General features: G+C 34.7%; 1 long non-coding RNA gene across 7 annotated transcripts in view; it reads left to right on the top strand.

Moving 5' to 3' along the window:
- LOC102119720 (uncharacterized) overlaps positions 1-23799 on the top strand; it is a 1100133-nt gene that overhangs the window by 960122 nt on the left and 116212 nt on the right. For 5 of the 7 annotated variants that reach the window (XR_006697344.3, XR_006697342.3, XR_010586309.2 and 2 more), the window contains one exon: positions 14261-14364. This is a non-coding gene — a long non-coding RNA (uncharacterized lncRNA). Of the gene's footprint in view, positions 1-14260; positions 14365-16758; positions 16878-18811; positions 18918-23799 lie in introns of those variants that run through there. The other 2 variants (XR_012433596.1, XR_012433598.1) reach the window with 2 other exon arrangements.

Genomic DNA, 23799 nt, shown 5'->3' with positions numbered 1-23799 from the left:
GTAGAGTTGAACACATCATTCAAAGTTTTATATCTCAACCCTTCCATTATGAAAATTTTAATTACAATGCTTCTATTATTTTTGAAGATATATAAAACGTCCTACTATATATTACATTGCCATATTCATATATGGGCAGAATTCTTGCATCAGGCCCCCTTGTAGTCCTCCATATGAGCTGCCTTTGTGTCAGCCACTCACCCCAGATCCAAAGAACAAAGCAGCATCATGACATTTCATGCTTAAGGGATACCTGTGAACCCCTTTCCTTAGCAGGATTAAGTGGGAAGAAATTTTTTAGAAAGAAATATAGAAAAAATTCTGAGGCTTTGTCTTTCCAACTAACATGACTAAAGGGATAATTTCTAAGTAAACAGGGATGCAAGGGACAGTTAATTTATTTTTAACCAGAATAGTGATTTAAGTCTAACACATTCTTGAATAACAATTTTCAAACTCAAAGAAAACAGTGAAAATAATTTATATGCAATGTAAGATGCATTTCCTAGTTGCATTTATATTTTAATGTTATATTTTAATATGTAATTTTAAAATACTGCTCAGAAATCTAATCCCAGTAGGCCGAGGAATGTGTGATGTGTCAGTCACTCATCTACATGAAACCGTATAAGCAAAGGTTAAACTATCTGACAATAGACTGAGTTGTAAGACTATCTAAGATATATATTTATTTTCCTTTAGGGAAGGAATAAAAAGGAAATGGCAGTGTCTTAATATAATATATAATATATTAATTGCTACAGGCTGATAATTAGGGTAGCTGACTCAAATATTAAATTTATAAATATCACAAAATTTGGATGGTTTACAAGCACTAGATAAAACTGAAAATACGTTTATGAATATTGAGAGGTTACAGCTTTGAATAAGAAATATCAAAATAAGATTAGGCTTTGGAAAATGTAAAGTAATGCATCTTGGGTGAAATATTCACTGATAATCAGGGAAATTGAGCTATTGTATTTGGAAAATAGTAGTGTTGCATGAGACCTGGAAGTGGTAGTTATAGAAAATTAGTATGACATTGCATGGAATGATATGATGGTTTATAAAAACTGTTTGGGCAGCACATGCAGAAATAACACATCATGAGTCAGACAAGTGTGTCCATTTATGAAAACCTCAGTACCAGAAGGATGTCATCGCACTACGGTGAATGCAGAGAGGGGCTACAAAAATGATTGAGGGTCTGGCAGGGCTGATGGGAAGTAAGATTAAAAAGAACTAAATATGTATGGCTTATCCAAATACAGACTATATCACCACAAAACCATGTGCTCACACACTGAGAAAAGGGACAGAATGGTCTAAGTTTAAGTAAAGGTTATCAAGAACATCCTTAGGAAAAGTAAAAAATAAGCTAAGGTTAAATAAGGGCTCCCTAGTGTGTTAAGTAGAGGAAATAAGTGTACCACTTTGGTTCTCTAGACCCATTTTGTAAAGTGAAAAATAATACTATAATTTAATCTTTTAGTCTTTCAGTCTCCACGTCTTTAAAATCAGGAGTAATGATCCCTTTTTAGCAAACTTAAGAATTTTGATTGACAAGATCAATTCCAGCCATATTCATTTAAATTTTGTTTAAAAAAAAAAAAACATTTAACACAATGCTTAGCATTTAGTATGATAGCATTCAGATTTTATTTCAAAAATTAAAGTTGATCTAAGAAATGTATAGTAAATATAGTAAGGTTTAAATATGAACATGAAATATGGAAACTGGAATTTATTGTGGTTTCTGATATCAAAGAGCTTGCAGTCTCATGAATGAGTAGACACGTATTCAAGCACAAAAGCAAAATATGTTAATGGCTACAGTAGAGTTTCAGAAAAGAACAATTGAGATTTCAAGAGATCCAGAAGACAATATTTTAAGGATGATATGGAAAAGGTGGCACTGGAACTGATCCTTAAAGAGTAGTAGGAATTCAGCAAGAGGGGATTGGGTGTGGATTTAAGGAGTGAAGAGTATCAGTGAATGATACCCAAGAGAAAATATGAAACCCATGGGCAAAAGCATGAGTGGCCTGGTATGACTAAAACAAGAACCACGGGAAAGTATGAGTGTAAGACCAATCTGGACAGGTGCATTGTCATTTATTGGAGAAAAACTGTGACTAAGATAGGGAGTTTAGATCATATAGAAATAAGTTGTTTTCAAGCATGTTTGGGACTTTTGTCAAATAAAATCTTACACAGAGGCCCTATCTATGGAACAGATGAATGCAGTGCTTCTCTGAAGCAGGTTAGAAGCCTTGGATCCTGCCCACCAGTATCTCTTTAATTTTTTTCCTCTCCTCACCCAGAAGACTCTGAGGCTAATGGAAAGACTAAGAAACTATGACACACAGTTTGAAGAATACAAATATTTGTAAAAAGAAACAACCCAGATTTTTCGAACAAGGTAATGTAACTGGCAGAAATGTGAAGGATAGGTCAGGCTGGGTGAAGGATAGGTGAGCCTAGGTGGTAGATGAGGAATAGAAAAGATGTGACTTTGATACAGTATAGTTTAACAGCAACTCTTCTAGTTTTTTTTTTTTTTTTTTTTTTTTTTTTTTTTGAAGACTGATCATGAGAAACAGAAGAGTAGATGCTAATTTAGATCTTCGTAATGGGTGAGTAAGGCATTGTATAATGCCACTAACTGAGCTAGAGAGTGAATTTTCAGTTGATACATAATTATGGCTTAAGATTTGAATCTACGACTTTCTCAGCGGCTCTGTTGTGTTACCAAGTGACATAAACAATAAACTGTATTGCTTGATAGGATTTCTTTCTTCTGAGTTCTGAATTACAAAATCCTGTCACCAGGGGGAGAGGGGAGAGAAGTATGTACAAAAAGAATGGGACATCATTGTAAATGAATTCTTTTATTCCCTCATTCATTGGTTATGCATCACTCACTAATCATTTAAAATATGTTAAGTACTGTGGTAGATGCTGGAATAATTGAAGTTTTAATTATTTACTCATTTTTTTTATAGATTATTAACCTTTAAACTCATCTTTCAGATAATCATTTCTGTCTTTGTCTCTTTGGGCTGCTATAATAAACTACCACAGACTGGATGGCTTGTAAACACCAGAAATTTATTTCTCATCGTTCTGGAGGCTGATAAATCCAAGATGAAGGCATTGACAAATTAAGTGTCTGGTGAGGGCCCAATTTCTGTTTTATAGACTGCCATCTTCTTGCTGTGTCCTCAAATAGCAGAAGGACTGAGGAAGCTCTGTGGTGTCCTGTTTATAAGGACACTAATCCTATTCCTGAGGGCTCCATCCTCATGTCCTATTATTTCCCAAAGGTCTCATCTCCTAATACCATCGAATTATGGTTAGAATATCAACATATGAATTTTGGAAGGACAAAAATATTCAGTCGATAGCACCATGCTTCCAGATTTATATGTATATAAATACAGAATTTTGAAATGAATTTTTTCATTTTTGCATATTTTATGCCAAATAGTGTCAAAATATTTGTGTAAGTACCAAATACTATCCCTAAATGAAGACATCTTGACCTATATTATCAAGTGTCCGTATATTTGAAAATATTCTATGTAATAAATAAAATTCATGTTTGTATCCATAAATTTATTTTTATGAAACTTTAGATATTTTATTTCTATCATCTTCATCCAACTAGGAGCCTAGTTGGCCAATTCTATTATGTAAGGACAAATATATGTCTTGAAAAAATATGATAAGAGTGTTCCTTTAACTTAGCCATCTCAACCCCAAGTTATCACTTCCTATTTTTATGGTTAGTATCACTGGCAGCAATATTAAAGACTAAAGTACATTTATTTTTAAAAAATGACTATTGTCAACATATTCTGAACTATCAATTTTAGAGCACAGATTGAGAAATTTGAAAAAATATTGTATATACAGCCATTACTGTATGTCATTACTATACATCATATAAAAAGTATAGCGTTGCTATGTCTTTTATATCACTTTTATATTTTTATATAAAAATATTTTTATATTATATTATATACTTTGATTTAATCTTGAAAACCTACAAGGTTGGTATAATCACCAATTATATATATGAGGAATTTGGGGTTTTAAAAGTTTAACTTGCTCAAGGACTCATAGCTCGTTACAAGTAAAGTAAGAGTTTGAACTCAGGTTTGTCATTTCAAAGTACAAGTACCTTTCCCTAAAAATGCTCCCTACCAGAGAACAGTAAAGAACTCATTAATATCATCCAATGTCATTGTCACTGGGGACGGGAGAGGCGTTAATACTTTTTCTTCCTTGTAATAACTCACTAATTGTCATTTACTGTTATAATATTGTAGTGATAAACCAATTTGAGTTTTGTTTTCCTATCTAGTTGGAAGAGTTATTTCTGGTCAAAATAGCTCTTTAGAAGGAGATCTTTTCATTTACTGTATAAAGTAATCAAGGTCATCAAGTCTCAAATTTATTTTATAAATGAGTGAATAATTTGATAATATACATGTTCATAGGATGTCAAATTCATTGTAAATATTTGAAGGATTGTCCTGTAAACCATTGGGAGGTATTTACACTGAAATGCATACCAAACTAGATTGAGGTGGGGAGAAATGAGCTCTTAGAGAATGTTTTGAAATGCTGATACACTGACATAAACTACATGAAAAGTGGTTAATTTTTCTTATTTGTCCAAAGATGCTTTACTAACTGGTAAGACCAAACAAAACAACAACAAAATAGATTTTTCTGTTTTTAGACATTTCAAAGAGTATTTAAAAGGTGTGCTATGAGTCAAGATCCTAGCTCTGTGTCTTCTTACCTCTAGCTCCTTGGCAAGTTATTTTAGCCTCTTTGCACCTCTGTGTCTTTATTTGTAAAATTAAGATCATATTAGTATCTAATTCATATAATTTTGGGTGTTAAACTGAGTTAATCCCTGTAAATATTTAGTCCACATGGGTAGAAATGGAAAAAAAAAGTCATTGATGTGGTAGAGAGCAGTGAAGAGGGTGGCTTGGGAGCAGCTGGGCAGGAGCAGGGGCCAGGCCAGAGGTGTTCTGGAGACTGTGAAAGGAGCATATCCTTACACTAAAGACACTGAACAGTCATTGCATTATTTTAGGCAAGGACTGATATAATTAAATCTGTAATACAGAAATAATGTTGAAGCTAATCAAAGAGGTTATGATAAAGATTTTTTACTTTCTCACCCTGGAGCAGACTAGGGTAACTATTTAGCCTTTTGTTACTTTCAAGTGGGATCTTCGTCAGGTTCTGGTAGAGCTGCTCTTTTCCATAACTCCTAAAATAGAAAGACTTATCCTTACAAAGAATAATAAAGAGAGAGGCTGGGTGCAGTGGTTCACACCTGTAATCCCAGCACTTTGGGAGGCCGAGGAGGGCGAATCACAAGGTCAGAAGTTGGAGACCAACCTGGCCAATATGGTGAAATCCCGTCTCTACTAAAAATACAAAAATTAGCTGGGCGTGGTGGCTGGTGCCTGTAATCCCAGCTGCTCGGGAGGCTGAGGCAGGAGAATTGCTTGAACCCTGGAGGTGGAAGCTGTAATGAGCCAAGATCTTGCCACTGCAATCCAGTCTGAGTGACAGTGAGACTCCGTCTCAAAAAATAAATAAATAAATAAGAATCTTCAAGAGAATGGATAATAATAGATTTATCTAACAAGTCAAGTTGGAGAGAAGATCAACAGGAAAAACAGTGCCATCTCAAGCCATCACACCTAGAAACAATACCCAAGTATTTTCTATGTGCTATTCTTACATAAAAATGTTGCCACATAATACATTGCTTTTGATATGTTAAGGAAGAAAGAGGCAACAAAATTAGAGAATGGAAAAATATATTACACATATATATATGTATGCATGTGTGTGTGTGAAATAAATGTTTTAGGATGTCTTAGTATCCTGAATCTATTATTTGCATACCCTTGGATTAAAAATACATAATCAATGAAAGTTTGAGGGAAATATAATTTTTTCATATTTTAAATAGATTGAAATATGTGGATGCATACAGAGACAGATAAACAGAAAAGGGCATAATAAAGATATTAGAAATGAATTGTGTTGAAATAATTTTGCTCTAAAATATAACTATTTGGGTTTTCTCTTGAATTTAAAGACAATTCAGAGGAAGAAAGGGTTTCTGGGCAGCCAGAAATCAGCCAAATTCATAAAGAGCCAAGTACGGTTCCAATCTATCATCTGCAGCACACTAGTGCTGAGCCCTACCTTAGCCAAGAGTGTTGCGTACAAAATGTGCTCAGAGATCCTGATTATTTTCCAACATTTGCACTCTGCTTTGGCTGATGTTCATTTAGGTTAAATTGTCACTTTTTTTTTCAAACAAGAAAACATACTTCATCAATTTAAAAATGTTCTGGAGACATTTAATGAATGCAAATGTTTCTAAAGTCTAAATTATAAAGTTGGTTAAGAATATAGGTAGTATATTTTAAAATATCCTATTATCTAATTATCTGAGTTATCCATGAAAGATTCTCTCCTTCTTTCCTTCCTTCCTTCCTTTCTTCTTTCCTTCCTTCCTTCCTTTCTTCCCTCGCTCCCTCCCTCCCTTCCTTCCTTTCTTCCTTCCTTGTGTCCTTCCTTCCTTTTGTCCTTCCTTCCTTTTCTATTTCCCACACCACCTGCCTTTTTCTTTCTTCTTTCTTTCAACTGAACTAACTGGATAGTTGGTGGTTGCTTTCTATCCAATGGCCACAGTGCAACAGACCATGAGCTCCAATAAATAAATAAAGTTACTTTGTCATAGAGAACTTTGTTGGCTTACTTTTTTATAATTTGTGTAAATTTAAGAGGTACAACTGCTGTCTTGTTACATGGATATACTGTGTAGTGGTGAAATCTGGGCTTTTAGCTTCGCCGTTACCCAAATAATATATATGTATCCATTAAATGTTTCTAGTCACTACATTGCTCAGATTTGTGACATTAATTTAGACAGGACAGAAAGCTAACCTTAGACCACTGTGTTTGTTTAATATTACAGTCTAGGCCTTTGGTCTCCACTAATTACTATACTGAGGAAGCTAATCACATGAACCAACTGTAGAAACATCTTAGAAATTGGAAATTTTACTAACTGAAATACCTAGTATTTCTGTAGAAGGCATATCATATTTTTATGGCACGTCATAGGCCATAGAGATTAGAGCTTTATATTGTTTTATTTAATTCATTCCTTCAACATTAATTCATTCACAAAACTATTGTGTGCTAACTATACACAAAATCAAAGATGTCCCTGACCTTAAATAATTTGTGATCTAGTCATTTACTCCTTACAAAAACAGTCAAAGATGGCTCTTATCATCTCTACCTGAGGCTTAAATGCTTAAATCAATAGTGCAGGAGCACTGGATAAGAGCCTTCTTAATCTAAATTCAGGATATTTCCATGATTCCATGTTTCAGACATAGTCTCTGCAAGGAAACATTAGCCTCTACTTGTCAACCCTTCTCTCTTAGTTCATTTGTGCTGCTATAACAGAAGGTCACAGACTAGGTATTTATAATAAACAGAAATTTATTGACTCACAGTTCTGAAGGCTGAGAAGTCTGAGATCAAATTTCTGGCAGGCTTGGTGTCTGACATAGGCCCAGTCTCCACTCCCAGGATGGCACATTTAAATGCCGTATTTCCCAGAAAGGAGGAACAAGGTTCCTCACATGGCAGAAGACCGGAAGAGGCAAGAGAGAGTGCTCACTCCAGAAAACTCTTTATTAAGGTATTAAACCCATCCATGAGGGTAGAGCCTCCATGACTTAATCACCTCTTAAAGGCCCCACCTCTCAATACTATTACATTGGCAATTGAATTTCAATATGACTTTTGGAGGGGACACATATTCAAGCCATAGCAGTGTTTTAATAAGTACTTTCATGTGTGGACAATAACATGTTCTCTAGAGTCAGGTAGATCTGAAGTAGGATCCCAGCTCTGTCTTCTAATACTTGTATGGATGTGGGAAAATTACTTACTTTCTCTGTTATCCCTATTTGCGATAGAAACTGCTCATGCCCACCTTACAAGATTGTAGAGATCAGTAAATGAGAAGGTACAGATGAGACTAGCATGAAGTAATTCAGACACTCACCACAGGGTGCAAAATGTAAGGCGATGCTACCAGTAATGTAAATATTATTTTAATGTAATATTTAAACATAATATTATTAAATTATGATGCATAGGTTAGCCATCTGATTTCGTGAAAAAAAATGTTTTATCAAAAACATCGTTGGGGCAAGGGTAAGGCAAATGAGTCAGGGTCATTCCTGCAGGTGAAGGGTTAAATACTATCTTCATTTAACATTTTGATGTTTTGTTCATCATGTAGTAGGCAGAATTTCTAAAGCAGCCCCCCAAAGATGTCCTTGCTTACTCCCCAGAACCTGTGAATATTCTGATATGTCATTCTCGTGATTATTTCATGTTATGTGGCAAAGTTGATAATCACATGAGCTTTTAAAATCAGAGAGCTTCTTCTGGTTGGTGACAGAAGAGTAAAGCAGAAGTCAAGAAGATTCAAAGTGTGGGAAGAATTTAATGTGCCATGGCTGCCTTTGAAGAAGGAGGAAGCCATAGGCAAGGAGTGGCGAGCAGCCACACAGAATGAGAGTGATCAGTAGGCAACAAGGAAATAGGTACTTCTGTCCTACAACCACAGATAATACTGTGAACAGGAATGAGTTTGGGAGGCAACTGTAAGTTACAACTTGATTTCACCTTCTAAGATCCTGAGCAGACCCAGCCATGTCATCATGGATGTCTGACCTACACAAACTTTGAGATAATAGATGAGTGTTGCTTTAAGCCACTAAATCTGTAGCAATTTTTATGCTACAGTAAAACAAATAAATCATGAATGTTTTGTATTAATTTTTTTTTTTTTTTTTTTTTTTTTTTTTTGAGACAGAGTCTTGCTCTCTCACCCAGGCTGGAGTACCGTGGTATTATCTCAACTTACTGCAACCTCCGCCTCCTGGGTTCAGGTGATTCTCCTGCCTCAGCCTCCCTAGTAGCTGGGACTACAGGCTCCCGCCACCACACCCGGCTAATTTTTTGTATTTTTAGTAGTGATGGGGTTTCACTGTGTTAGTCAGGATGGTCTCGATCTCCTGACCCCGTGATCCGCCTGCCTCGGCTTCCCAAAGTGCTAGGATGACAGGCGTGAACCACCGTGCCTTGACCCTAATTTCTATTTTTAAATGCCATCTTCATTTAAAATTTTGATGTTTTGTTCATCATTGTAGTAGGCCAAATTTCTAATGCAACCTCCCAAAGATGTCGTTGCTTACTCCCAGGAACCTGTAATATTCTGAGATGTCATTCTCATGATTATGTCATGTTATATGGCACAGTTGATAATAACATGAGCTTTTAAAAGCAGAGTTTATTGCAAATATATTACATTAAAATATCATTTATCCAGAATACTCAATTTTTGGCGCTCCTTACATATTTTACCAGAGTTGAGTTCCTCATTTACCTCCTTCTATTCCCCTTAATACTTGGCATTATGTAGCTACAAAGTTCATGTTCTTATTATCACCCTTGTTATTCACAGTGTCCTGTAATTCTTGTCTTATTGATAGAGAATCATCTTTATCTTCCCCATTTTTTCAAAGTTTCTCTTCTCTGTCTGCTTCTTCCTACCAGTGGCCATGGTCCATGACTCCTTTACTACATCAGATCCACATAGTCCATGGACTAACCAGGTGATTATATATTGGAACAGTGTCATAAGGCTATCACCAGATACCCTGCCAAGTAATTGTCTCCTTAAAAGGCCCCTGACTTCCAAATAATTCAAAAGAAGTTTTCTGCTGTTTATTTGAGAATTTCTTTTCATCATTTGGTATGGCACATTGAATTCATATTACTAATACAATTTGCTCCTATAGATTTCAACTTTTTCTAATTCTGTTTTAAAATACTTTTGTTAGATGTAGGGGATTTAGGATATATGAGTTTGAGAAACATGAGTTTGGAAAGAGGTAGGCAGGAAAAAAAAAGAAATGGCTAATGAATTTGCTTTCTGGTCTAGAAAGTTCCTGTCTAAATTGTTACAGTAATACTTATTCTGGAGTTCCTATTTTATTACAAAAAAAAAAAAAGAGAAGGGAAGTAGCTGTAAGAATCATCCATAACCCCCTGTATTAATGACTATTTTCACTAGATTGAATCATAGATATTTTATATCTATAGAAAGTGGTCATTTTTACTGTGCATGTTGATTCATAGTTGCATAACTAATCATGACAACTTTATTAATTGCTTATTATCAAGGGTTTTCTCTTTTATTAGAGAACAAGTGACTTCCTTCCCTTGCACTGGTGTGCATATATATCTCTGTGTGATAGAGATTAATGCATAAAGCTTTGCAGGAAACTGCCTCATTGATTTTGTTGCCTTTATATTTGTCTTCCTTAGATGACTTCCACTAACATAGATAGAGGATGTATAGCCCATTGCAGTGGGACACCCAGGGCCCCGCCAATGGAAGTTGGAGTTCTGGCTTGAGTTCAGGCAGCTGAGTAAAAAGAGTTTAAAGGGATATTTTTGGAGACATGAATGCATTATATTATTGGTTCTTTTTAAGGTCTCCAATACACTGCTTCTTTGATGTGGGCACTTTTACATAGTAGTAGTCCTTGCTTGTGTTTGCATACTGATTAGAAAGTGTACTACCAACACTGATGTAAAGATGTGCCCATTATACTATTTAATTTTCTAATGAGTTGTATAGAAGTTCTATCTCTCAAATTTATGTGTTTGAATATTCTATGCCATGTTTTCTAATTCTTCAAATTCCATGTTAACCAATCCACAGCCTTAATGTATAATTTAGAAATGGTTTTAAACTCCCATTGTTTTCCCCCATTATTAAGACTTGAATTGATTTATAAGAATTGTATGCAGTAGTAAATTCTACTCTTAAACATAACTTAATCTAGCAGCATCAGAGCTAATGATGAATAAATGTAACCTACCTCAATAATGATACTTCCGTTTAAAGAAACCACGAAGAAGTCCTTTTTGAAGAAAAGTATCAAATCAGTACCTTAGAGTCTTCTGTGCTATGATAGTGCATTGAATACAAGAAAGCTGATGGGGTAGTTTTAAAAAATGTCCTGACAGAGTCAAGGTGATGGCCATTTTTAGCTGCCCTGCTATCCATCACCTCTTTCAGCCAAGCATACTCCATCATATGCAACAGCCTCATGAATTTATGCATCAAGCTGTGCAGCCAGTCGTGCCGAGGGCGCTGGTGACAAGTGAAATTGCTGTGCGCCTCATTTAGCTGTTTATTGCGCCTGAGTACGTGTTGCAGCTGTCATCCCACGATGGGATGATAGTGCTCGTTAATAGACAAGACAGGCAAATAATGATGGAGGCCACAGCAAGAGATGCTCATCTGCCAATGGGCTCTGAGCAATATCACAAACATCCACAAAGTTCTCCATCAAAAGCAGCCCTGTAAGAAAATACAGAAGGCAGGGCTGTTCTTCATGGGACTAACAATGGAGATTAAACTGTTGCAAAAAGTGTAGCCCAGTAGATCTTGTAACTTAGGACTGGCATTTGGGCTTCTACACTATGCTTCCCTTTTGAAAGAAATACAAGAAAATGACTAGACACAATCTCCAGGTTTGCTTCTGATGTGTAAGTTGACCATATTCCTACCACACACCATGGAATTAACCTTAACCTAGCTGAACAGTTGGCTGTATTCTGCTGGCAACCACAGTACCAGAAATTTGCAAAAGTTATTTTTCAACTGTTTGAAGACTTGTTTCAAACATTTAGGATTTTGGATGGCTGTCTTTCAATTCTTTTCAGTATTTTAGTGAAAAGTAACTTGAAATAGAAATATTCTATCTTTAGATTTGAATGGAATTTTCTTTTGTATAAAATTGAATTATATTCAGGCATTCATATCTTGGCACATAGCAAAGAAGCTCTTAATAAAATCTCTTGCAGATGAAAATCTGTTAAACAACTGACTTTCATTTCCTTTTTCTCTTAATATGTGATGCTTAATCTTATGAGTATTTTACAGTTTATGATTAGTAAGTGCCTATGGTATAGGCTTAAATGTGAATCTTTATGATTTTACCAACAGATTATTCATTTTGTAAGAATATAGAACTTAAAGAGTTAATTAACATGTTTGGTGTAATGAGATGAAGCAAGTTCTGACAATCCTTTGCAGACTTTTGTATATAACAGAAATATCCAAGAGAATTTGAGTTCTATGCTTTTTAGCTGGATACTTTGAGTGTCAAATATAGAAAAAAAAAATCAAGGTCCAAACTGTGAACTTGGGATGGAAATAACTATCGGTATTTTACACTTTAACAGAAGAGCTGGAAAAAACTCTTCAGCATAAAAAAATGAAAATGAAATATAGGAATAATCTATTAAACACATATACACTATTAGGAACATGGCCTTCTTAGATTTAACAACATAATAACATGTGGCTATGGCCTTTTAAATGATGTCCACCTTGCTATAAGAAAAGACTGACAAAAGTTTAACAAAGACATTATTACTCATAAGCACGTCAAGAATCACATAAAGTACTAACCATGACAACTAGAGGGAACACCCTTATCAGGATCACGAAGCTATCGTGATGAAGAAACCTTAGTGACCTTCTAGTGTGGCCTCATCATTTTAGGATGAAGAAACCAAGTCTCCTAGAGGCCAAGTGACCCAGTGAGGTCTGCAGTGAGTCACCCGTAGCATCTGCAGGTCTCTGGGGCCTAATGTCCTCCATAGCTGCTGTACCTGTGACATTTCCCACAGCCTTGCTGTGACTGACCTTGTGCGCTTATTTTTATTATTTACTAACAAAAACCTTATTTTTATGTATATGTTGCTTCAAAAGATCATTTTGATTTATTTATTTACATATGCATATTTACTTATATGCTTATTATTTTTAAAGAAGGAAATACAAGACATGTAACAATAGGGGTAAAATAATGAAAAGAGGAGAATCAGAACAAAAATACTCAGGCTAAGGATAATTGCTAGATTTGGATATAAAATTTATCACTTATTTAAAAGGATTGATTCATTCTTAAATGTGATTATTGTCTTTGGGCCAAAAATTACTTCAGTGAGAATGAATCTTCAGTTTTATGATAGAAATAAATTAGAAAATATAAGTTAACTTGCAGAAAAAATAGTTTTATGATGGAGATTTCAAGAATACACATTTTCTGTAAAGTGAGGCACATCTGTGTTAATTTTTTAAAGGTTCTTTCCTTATTTAAAACATTCATACTGTGAATCTTCTGTTATTCAAAATGTGTAATGAAAACCATTTAAAACAAGTATCCAGTGAGAATCTTGATCCAGAAGTGTCTGTTTGCCATGTAAATCTGATAAACAGTATACAAGGCAATGTATATTCTACAACAATTAATTTGGATGCATAGTAGACATCATTACATAGGCAGTACAGAATTATATTTGGATTATATATTATAGTAGTGATTTAGCTCAGAGTCTTCATGTAAAATCCCATAGACTAACATGTAGTAACTTTATATACTTTATTTTCTTTTCCTGTTTTGTGCTTACTGTGGAATAATACAGTGGGAGCTATGTTATTCTGTTCCTTTGCTTTTTCAAAAATAATGACAACAATCTTTTATTTTTGGCATTTGCAGAACTAATGGTCAGCAAATTTGAATATGTTGACTCCTTTTTCTTAATGAAATGGAAAACAGATGTGTGTTACACACACACACACACACACACAAAGTTTTATTAATGTTTCATAAAATGGTTGCTACAATCAAAGGAACTGCTCTGAAAATTAAATTACTGGGCTGACTCTGAAAATCAGCATAATATGCTCTGTTTAATTCAGTCATGCTAAGATGTTAGATTCCCCTTCATTCTCTCAGCTTTCTCTCTCCTTCACCTGGGGGCATCTGCTGATGAGTCTCTTCTAGAGGTTGTTTAATGACTATTTTACAGGAACTGTCAGCTTTCTAAAGCCCAGTGGCATTGGGCGTCACTGTATTACCAGCCTTTTTACACAATTTGCCTGACTGTAAATCAGAGGTTTAAAAGTACAAGAAAAGCTCCTATTTGATTTAATGACTGGTTGATGGGGGTTGATTAATCTTTCTATGCTCAGATGTTTTACTCATAAAGGTCATCTATTGTTTGTTTATACTCACTTTTCTGATTTTAGAAACACAAGAAATAAGAAGACCATTTTGAGAAGAACAGAGAGTAGCCTTAAGAAAATCCCTGTCGCATGCACTCTGGGATTTGGACTCAAATCCTAATTATACAGTAAGTGAAATGAACATAGCCTTCACATTAACCTAATGTAAAGCTGCAAAACCGTGATACCTGCTTAATTTGGTTAGAGAAATTGAAGATAGTGGCCCTTCTTTTGAGCAGGGATGGGGGGTATTTATTTCTATTTTTAAAAGCAGGGGTATTGATCATATAAAGAACATTCTTTCCTCTCCACCCAGCGCTTTTAAAAAAAACAAAAAACAAAAAACAAGAATCTTTTTAGTACTATCATCTTGTTTTACTCAGGACATTACCTGTATTCATGGTTAGGAGCTTTATTTAATTTTTTTTAAAAAGTATAAATTTACCCTTTTAAAATTTTGAATTAATTCATGGTAACCTTAATATATAATACACATTCTTGTTTATTGAATATAAGATGAGTACTCAAGATATCCACCAAATTATTTTGGTCAGTTTTAATTTTTGTAGTGTTTAAAGACAAAAGGGTAACTCCTTTGATCAAAAGGTGTGTCAATCAACCAAAGCTACTTAATAAATGATATTAGATCACACAAAAAAGTAGCATACAGAAAATAATGCTGAGGAAATATTCAACAGGTTTGTTAACACTATCCTTTCAAAAGTTAACACAACAGAGTAGAGTTATTCTTCAACTAATCAAAATATTATCTAACCATGGGCTCCCCTAAACAAGTGGAAAGGAACATTCATTCTGGCAGTTTTTCCTGAATGAAGATTTCTTATTACCAGTGGACACAAGATAATACAACCCCGTAGAAGGTGGGGCATACATACTGAGCAAAGGTGGTTGTAAATTCCCGCTTTCCTTTCAAGAGTAAGAATAATATAAACACTGAAGAAAAATATGGTCCTATAGCTTTTCATTGGAAAATCTGTTCAGATATGCAGAGCTGAGGCATCTGGATATCAACCTTGCAAAATCCCTAGAGGTAAGAATTTTGCTATTACCAAGCAATTCAAGGTGTCAAAAAGTCACCTAACTAAACTTAACACTGCTTTGTTTGAATCTCAAGTTCACATTCTACCACCAAATGACCGTAAAGAAACTATACATGTAAATAAAATGATGAGTAGAATTCTGGTAAATTTTTCTTAAAGTATGGTTTTAAATGCATTTCTAAGGACAAATGTAGAAGGAATAGGGTACAGCACAGTACAGCTGCTCTGAAGATGTAGCACAGGTATCATCTCTTCCTGGAAAATTCCAGGACTTCTTTTACTGTGCAGCCCCTTCCTTGGGCTTTTACTGCATTAAATTGCATTCATTTTTTAAAACTTGGTCATCTTTCTCTAGAAAATTGTCTTTATGAGAGCAGGGCCTATTTTATGTTTACCTTGACATATCCTAAACATTCCAGGACCTAGGATAGTGTCACACACTTGGTAAACATTCATTAAATATTATTTGAATTAAATAATCAAGTTCTGCTAAAAGTTTTTCACATTTAGCAGAAGCCTGTTTTAAATATTACATTCCCTGTTAGGATTCTGACTGCTTCCTATTGCTAAGCTTGAAGGGGCAGTGAGATTGAACACCGAAATAGAGGCTCTAGTCTCAGCTCTGTGACTACCAAGCACTTAAACTTTTGATTCTTTAGTTTCTTATCAGTGAAATTCAGGATTGGATTTATCGCTGAGATTCTTGACAGCTATGATACTCCGATTCTTAGATTCCTGCTCTTCTCATTTGTAGTCAGCCCTTTTCTGTCTGCCTAGTTACAACTCTAAATTGTCACTAATATCTAACATTTACTAAGCATTTATTTGTGGCATGCATACTATCTCCTATAATACAACAATCCCATGAATAAAGTTTGTACAATGCTAACATTGGAGCTCAGAAAGATGCAATATTCATCCAAGAGATTACATTAGCCATAAGTGGCATACATAAGATTCAAGCCTTGATCTTCCAGTGACAATTTCCCCCACTTTTTCCATTGTTCTGCCCAATATTAATTGCGGCTCATTCATTTCTGTACTTCTAATAGGATAACATTGTAATTTCTAAAATAGAATTCCTCAAGGAAACAACAGGACCCTCCAAGAGGAGACTTTCTGATTGTAAGTCAGTGACTCTGAGTTGTTTTATCATCAGACCTGATGGGGTTCTTCTGATCCCCCATATCTTTTCTCATCCTCTGGTGCCCAGTGCCATGCATTTTCAACTGCAGTTTCTGGACAGATGGCCGATGGACCCTTAGGCCATAAAATAGTCTACTCACACAAGAACTGAACTTGTGACCTCAGCATTATTTTCACCGTACCCCAAACAAGTGATTTAAATAGACAAAGACAGGCTTGATAAGCACTACATGAAATAAAACACAACCCCAAGATGTGTAAATATTTATCATTTGGTCCATTTATATTTTAATTAATTTCATTTGTTTATTTCAGACTTGTACTTTGTAAAACAATGCACTAGAAACCACAGAATAAATGCATAGTCTGGATGGACTATGGGGAGAGGGGAAACATGGAGCCTTACCACAGGTCCTAAGACAAGCCAAGTGCCAAGAACTGCAAAGTCTGAAGAACCTCATTCAGATGTGAGGTATCAGAAAGAGCTTTGTGAGGTGACCCTGATAACCTTTCACTCCTCCCCAGTTCCTCTCCATATCTCTATTTTTATGATCAGGAATAGTTCCCAAGTTACCACTTCAAAAGGGCTCTTTAACAGCCTATTGGCACTCATACCAAATTCTTAATTGGATCTCCTTGCAATGGTCCTGGCTTGACCTTACTCCACTCTGTATTGTAAACTTATTGTTATCTACAGATCCAGGTGATTTCCAGTGTGATGCCTATTTTTATGTGTCAACTTAACTAGGCTAAGAGGTGCCCAGAGAGCTGGTAAAACATTATTTCTGGGTGTCTTTGAGAGTGTTTCTGGAAGAGGTCAGCATTTGAATAGGTAAATTGAGTAAAGAAGATCCATGTCACCACTATGGGTGGGGATCATTCAACCTGTTGAGTGACCAAACAAAACAAAAAGGAAGAGGAAAGGTGGACTTGCACTCTCTGTGTTTGAGCTGGGATATCGATCTTCTCCTGCCATAGTTATTGGCTCTCCTGATTCTGGGGCATTCAGACTGAGACCAGTACTTATTCCAACAACTGTTCGGTTCTCAGTCCTTTGGACTTGGACTGAATTACACCAATGATTTTCCTGGTTCTCCAGTTTACAGACAGTAGAGAGTGGGACTGCTCAGCCTCCATAGTCAAGCCAATTCCTAATATATTCTATTGGTTCTATTTCTCTGAAGAACCCTGAGTAACACACCCAGTTTACTCGTTTCATTTAATTTCCCATTTACTGGTTTCTTACTCCTCTGAGTACTGACTGGACCTTTTCTTCTTTGATTTCGCTTTTACCCCCTCATCTTTTAGTTATGTTTCCCCTACACTGTATTTATGATCCTACTGCTGTTCTGTGTTCCTTAAAACCTTTCCTCCACAGAGTTCTCTCCAACTTCCAGAGGAGCCCAGAGATTTCACTCTTAATCCTTTAGAATATTAAAGCACTAACTGCCTTAGAACAGAAGCTCCAGAATATATAGTGTTTTGAAGAGCCAAATTTAAGATTTTTTTTTAAAGGGAGTAAGGAAGCTCAGCTAAGGATTCAACCCAAGGTAAACTTGACCAGTAAGTTGAGACTATCAGGTGGATTTTGACTTTCATCTAATGGTCAAGAAACTGAGGGAACAGAGTGTCATGGAATGGTTTTCCCTCCTCATGAATCGACCACCTCCCTTCTCTATTTGCTTTTCCTGAAGGTCTCCTTTAACTCTGAGGTTCTGTAATACTCAATGTCAATCACGCTGGGTGTAGGGACAATGTAATAATGTGTTTTATTGCTTTTGTTGTCTACAAATGTGGTGGTTTCTTTTTAGGAATTTACTTCATAAAATTGTTTTTAAAATCACCAAAAGAAATATTTGTAAGTGTAGAAGGATTTAGAAAAGAAGACAATTCAATATTGTTCAGTAAATAGTAATTAACAGACTAGCCTCTCAATCAGTTCCAGCTCTTAAGTTAGTATCCCCAGCAAGCTACAAGTAATATTTAAAATTAAGTTTAACTTAATATTACCATATGCGTCCAAATTCTTAAGAATATTCTCAATCTCTTATTATAAACTGCTTTCAAAATTCTATCTTAATATATCTTATATTTTGGGATTTAATTTAGGCAGGTCATGCCACGGCATATATTTAAATGTTTCTCATCTAAGGTTTCTATGAAGTAATGCTGACTTAAAAAGTCTATAATGGTAAAAATAAGTGACATTTCTACCAATAACTGCATTATCAATCACAGCGTAACTGAACCGTGATTTCCTAGAAGATTGTTCTCTATTGCTTTGGCAATAGAATATGGGGACCTACTGAAGTTCACGTCAACAATTCCCCCATAAAGTTACAATAAGCTTAACAGACTGTCTCTCCAGGTCTATAATGATGACTGGAATAGGAAATTCGGACAGCACAAGTGGTCGCTTCTTAGGCTTCCTGCCAGATTTTGAAAACCACTATAACAAGTCGTTTCTGCCAAGTAAGTGAAATCTGAATGCTGGCTAAAACATTTGAAAAAAAAAAAAAAAAGAAAAAGAAAAAGAAACCCATGCTGACTAATAGGCGCTAATGTGTGAGTAATAATTAGTGCAATTAAGTGACTGGCGCTGTGCGGGTGAAATTTTCAGAATACAAAACATTAATGTAGGGGCTTGCATACACATAAACAAAGCTTTACAATGGGCTAATATAAGCTGTGATATATGGAAAAGTTTAATGGTCAGAAAAAAAATTGTGGAAGTCTCATTGCAGGTATGTTAGTGTTAGATACAGAAATTCAATGAATATAAATCATTATTACAATCTTATGTAATATTCAAACATGTGTGACTGTGTGTATGAGTGTGTGTATGTTTCATACATCCTTGGATATATGGAAAACAGGTTTTGAAGGCTGATAGCAGGTTTAGTAAAACTAAACTGAAGCATATGAAGTTAGAAAATGTTCATAGCTATGAAACCACACTACCTAGCTGTCTACTCAGGTTCCTATTTATCCCTCTCTACCACCTGTACAACCCCCATCTCCTTGCCATATATCCACCTCCATTCTTCTATTCTTTAAATCTATCCGAATAAATGTCGGTCATCCTTCTCTCTCTCTCTCTCTCTCTCTCTGTCTCTCTGTTTCTCTCTCTCTCCCTCTCTGTCCGTCTGTCTCTCTCCTCCACCCATCATTTATCTGAATATATAGGACTAGTTTCCTTGGTAAATAGTACAGAATTATAGCTGAGAAAAACCATGGACTTAGTTCATCTAACATGGGGAATAAATTATTATTCTCTTAGAAATACTGCTATGTCAAGGTCAGGGTTGAGGTCATTTGCAAGGCAATGCAGAGGACAGCATATAATTTACTAGCCAGAATCACTCACAGCTGATGGGAGGTAGGAATAATCTTTCCATCAGAAATCCATACTCATTTAGCTTTCATAAACAAATGCTTGTAAAAGTATAAAAAATATTGGGTTGTGAGCTTAATTAAGAAGCATCAAATTATCCACTTCTTTTGTTCACCTTTGGAAAATATATTTAGTAGCTGATGATTAGCGACCTGCGTGTTTATTCAACAGGAATAAGGAACTCTAAATCAACATGTTCTAATGTGCTGTCCTTTGCAAATGAAGACAACATTATTGATTCACAATCAACGGCCATGTATTTATTTCTTCTTTCTTCTGAAGGGTTAAAGTATTGATGGCAAGTGGACTATCATCCCCAGTTTCTTACGTTGTCTAATTTGTGACCTATGGCTTTAATCTAATAAATAGCTGTCCGGCATAAAACAAGTAGCTCTTGATTGTGAAACAGAAACAGAGTAAGCACAGTATAATTTTTTTTTTTTTTTTGCTCTTTACCAAGTGTCCTGGAGAGTTTTAAAATGTTCAAATACTCACAAGTTTCAGTATTTTAAAACATTTTTATTTGATGATGCCATTCACCACTACCCCTTGCTATTTATTTTCCATATATGCTCTGTACAATGAGAAATGGACCTCAGAAATACAGAGGGAGAAAAATGACACCAACAGGAAAGAATTTAGAAAATATTAAAATAAAATACCCTACAAGTAGAATTCATCTGGGCCTGCATACATAAGTAAAATTATGGTCTGAACTCTGTTAGCACAACTTGATATTTCAGCCCATTATCATTTCATTCTAATTTTAAAACAATATTATTCCCTTCTTCAATTTTATGGGTCCTCCTGCTCTGTTCTGTATCCTGTATCATTTCATCTCTTCCTTGACATAGACATTCTTTCAGTAAACACTACTCTTGGCAAAAGGGATTTAATGACAAATTAAATGAGCCCCCAGATTCCCTAGTAGAAAATATTGACAAAATAGATAGTTATCTATTAGATAAAATCATATATTTATTTTAAAATCCTGCAGTTATACATAGAAGGAACTCTCAATCCAGGCTATAGGTAGAAAGCAAAAAGGATTTAGGCAGATGAAAAAAATGCTTCCTAGGGGATCTGTTCATATTTATGCCTGAATTTCAAAGCTCTTCTTCTATACTGACTTTTTTCTGTTAACATGCTCAAGTATTTCCTGTGGTGAAACAAAGAAAATCTTCTCGTCAATCCTATATTTCTCTTTGACAAATACCCTAGCTCCTTTTTCTTCCTCACTCAGCCAACTTTCTTCTCTGCATGGTTTACACTGTGTCTGTGTTCTCAACTCAACTCACTGCCACCTAGCTTTCAATTTCTCTACATTGCTGAAAATGTTCTCATTTTGTCACTTTTGATCTCTTTTCTTTTGGAACCCTCTATTCCCAGGAATTCCATGGTATATATCATTCCAGGTTCTTCTCTTATCTCAATTCCAAATCCTTTCCTCTTTAAAAAGAATATCATTTTAAAAACCGATATTCTTGAGTTCTCTGGTCTAGTGTTTCTTCTTAGTCTACGTATTGTCCATAGTGATCAATCTGTCTCTCTCTCTCTCTTTCTCTCTCTCTCTCTCTCTCTCTCTGTGTGTGTGTGTGTGTGTGTGTGTGTGTGTCTGAGAGAGAGAGAGAGAAAGAGATCCATTCTCTTGGTTTTAACTATATACTTACCTACATATTTACATCTTCCAAACACAAGCCTTGACCCCTTTGGTTCTCCTCTGAGTTTCAGAATCAAATACCTAAATGTTGAGAAATCTCTACTTGGAAGTGCCAGAGACATTACCACATTTCCAACATGGTCCAAAATTTATCTCATCACCTCTTCCTCTTCCTTGATTTACAGTGGGGTTATATCTTGATAAACCCATCGTAAGTTGAAAATATCTTAAGTAAAAAGTGAATTTAATATACCTAACCTAGCAAATGTCATAGCTTGGCCTAGCCTACCTTACATATATATGCTCAGTGCACTTACACTTGGGCAAAATAACTTAACACAAAACCTATTTTATAATAAAGTGTTGACTATCTCACGTAATTTATGAAATACTATACTGAAAGTAAAAAACAGAAAGATTGTATGGGTACTGGAAGTACAGTTTCTACTTAATGTGTATCATTTTCATACCATTGTAAAGTTTAAAAATTGTAAGTTGAACCACGATAATTTGAGGACAGTCTATATATACAAGTATATAAATATGTATAAGTTCATGTGATTAATGTCAGGGGTATAAAAATAATTTGACTGTACATTTAAGTGGCTTTTATCTGTGCCTTAAATTGGTATTCTTTTTCCTAAAGAAGCCTCTCAGTCTTACTAGAGTTATCTTTGTTTTACAGATATTTAAACAGAAACACATGCAATTTAAATAACTTTCCCAAGCCCGGTGAAGTGGCAGTAATAATGGTCAGAGATTCTAATCCAATTCTATTACTTTTAAAATATTAATCGTTTTTACTATGCCACAATAATTCCATATATAACCACTTACAAAAAAGAAAAAATATATAAAACAGTTTTTTAACTCCAAACCAAGAATCAATATCACTTCATGATCAAATGATGTTATAATATAAAAAAAAGAACTTTGGTGATTTTTAAAACATTATTCTCACTTAAAATGCTCTGTGTAAATTGAAATTAGTTGCAGATATTATTAGTACCTACTGATATAAACCATATGTTTTCTTAATACTTTGCTAATGCAAATTTCAAGGATTATACTATGATATCTTAGTAAATTGTATTAAACACATTAATGGGAATTATATTTTTAAATTTGTTTGTAAATCTTCAAAATTATCAATGTGTGAAGGCAATCTGTTCTTCACACTTTACTCTTGAAAGTTGATATTAGCCTTTTTGAAAGCAGCTAAAAGGACTGAGGTAATAATAAATTAGAAAATGAATCCCTAGAATAATAATTAAAATGGCACCCAACTGAAGTATCATGACAAAACATGGCATGACAGGTAGTGAAAATTAAAAACCAAAATTAATCAAAATATGAAATAACCACCAATAATTAAAGTCCCTTGCAAAAATTAAGGATAGTTACTATTTTAATGATCAAAGAAGCCTTAAAGGTATGAAATGGTACATTATAATACAACCCACGACTTGGTGGCAGCCAATTCACAAATATTCGTGTTGGAGGAATGCAGAAAATATTTCTTACATCTTGAAAGCTAAATCCAAATAAAAGCAAGCTAATAGGTAAATTTGATGACAGTTGTCTCTTCAGCATTATATAAATTAAAATTTTAAATTGAATTTCGTCTATTGACTAAAGAAAAACATTTTTGGAGTAAAAATCAAGAAATAATTTTACCTTAGCATTAAATAGAAAAACTTTTGAAGTGGGAAGCATAAGAAGGAAGTAAATGGTTCAGTAGTTTGACCTTTACAGTTGTTTACATCTTTAGAAATATTTCACAAAAATATGTAACAAAAGCAGTATTTGAAAACATGAAGTTGACCATTTATTTTTAAACATAGTGAATACTGACTGTATATGGAATAGAAATTAGTATGTTTTTGAGCTGGAAGGAGACAAGGATAAAAGTATGTAATAGCCAAAAGCAGAGGCATAAGAAAATCTGAAATGATACTGAATGAGGAAAAGAAATTACAGGCTCAGAAGATAATGTGGCCTTTTAAAATAAAAATTTTTTAAAACCTATATTTTATTTCAATAAATATTGACAAGAAAGGAAAAATAAATAATTCTAAAGGGCTATGTTAAACTTTCTCCTAAGCACAAGTAGATGTATTCCCAAATCTTTAGATCATTCTAAATATCATAATGAGTCCCTAGATGGTCAAATATCTGAGATTTTATAGAAAGCATGACTTCTTCAAAAGATGGAGAGTATTCAACAGGTGAAAATAAACCTTAAATAAAAGGCCTAAAATTCTTTGAAGGAGCCATATGTGATAGCAGAAAAACAAACAAA

The sequence above is a fragment of the Macaca fascicularis genome, chromosome 4 (assembly GCF_037993035.2).
Source record: "Macaca fascicularis isolate 582-1 chromosome 4, T2T-MFA8v1.1".
NCBI classification, from domain to species: Eukaryota; Metazoa; Chordata; class Mammalia; order Primates; family Cercopithecidae; genus Macaca; species Macaca fascicularis.
This window is presented reverse-complemented; position numbering and strand designations above follow the sequence as displayed.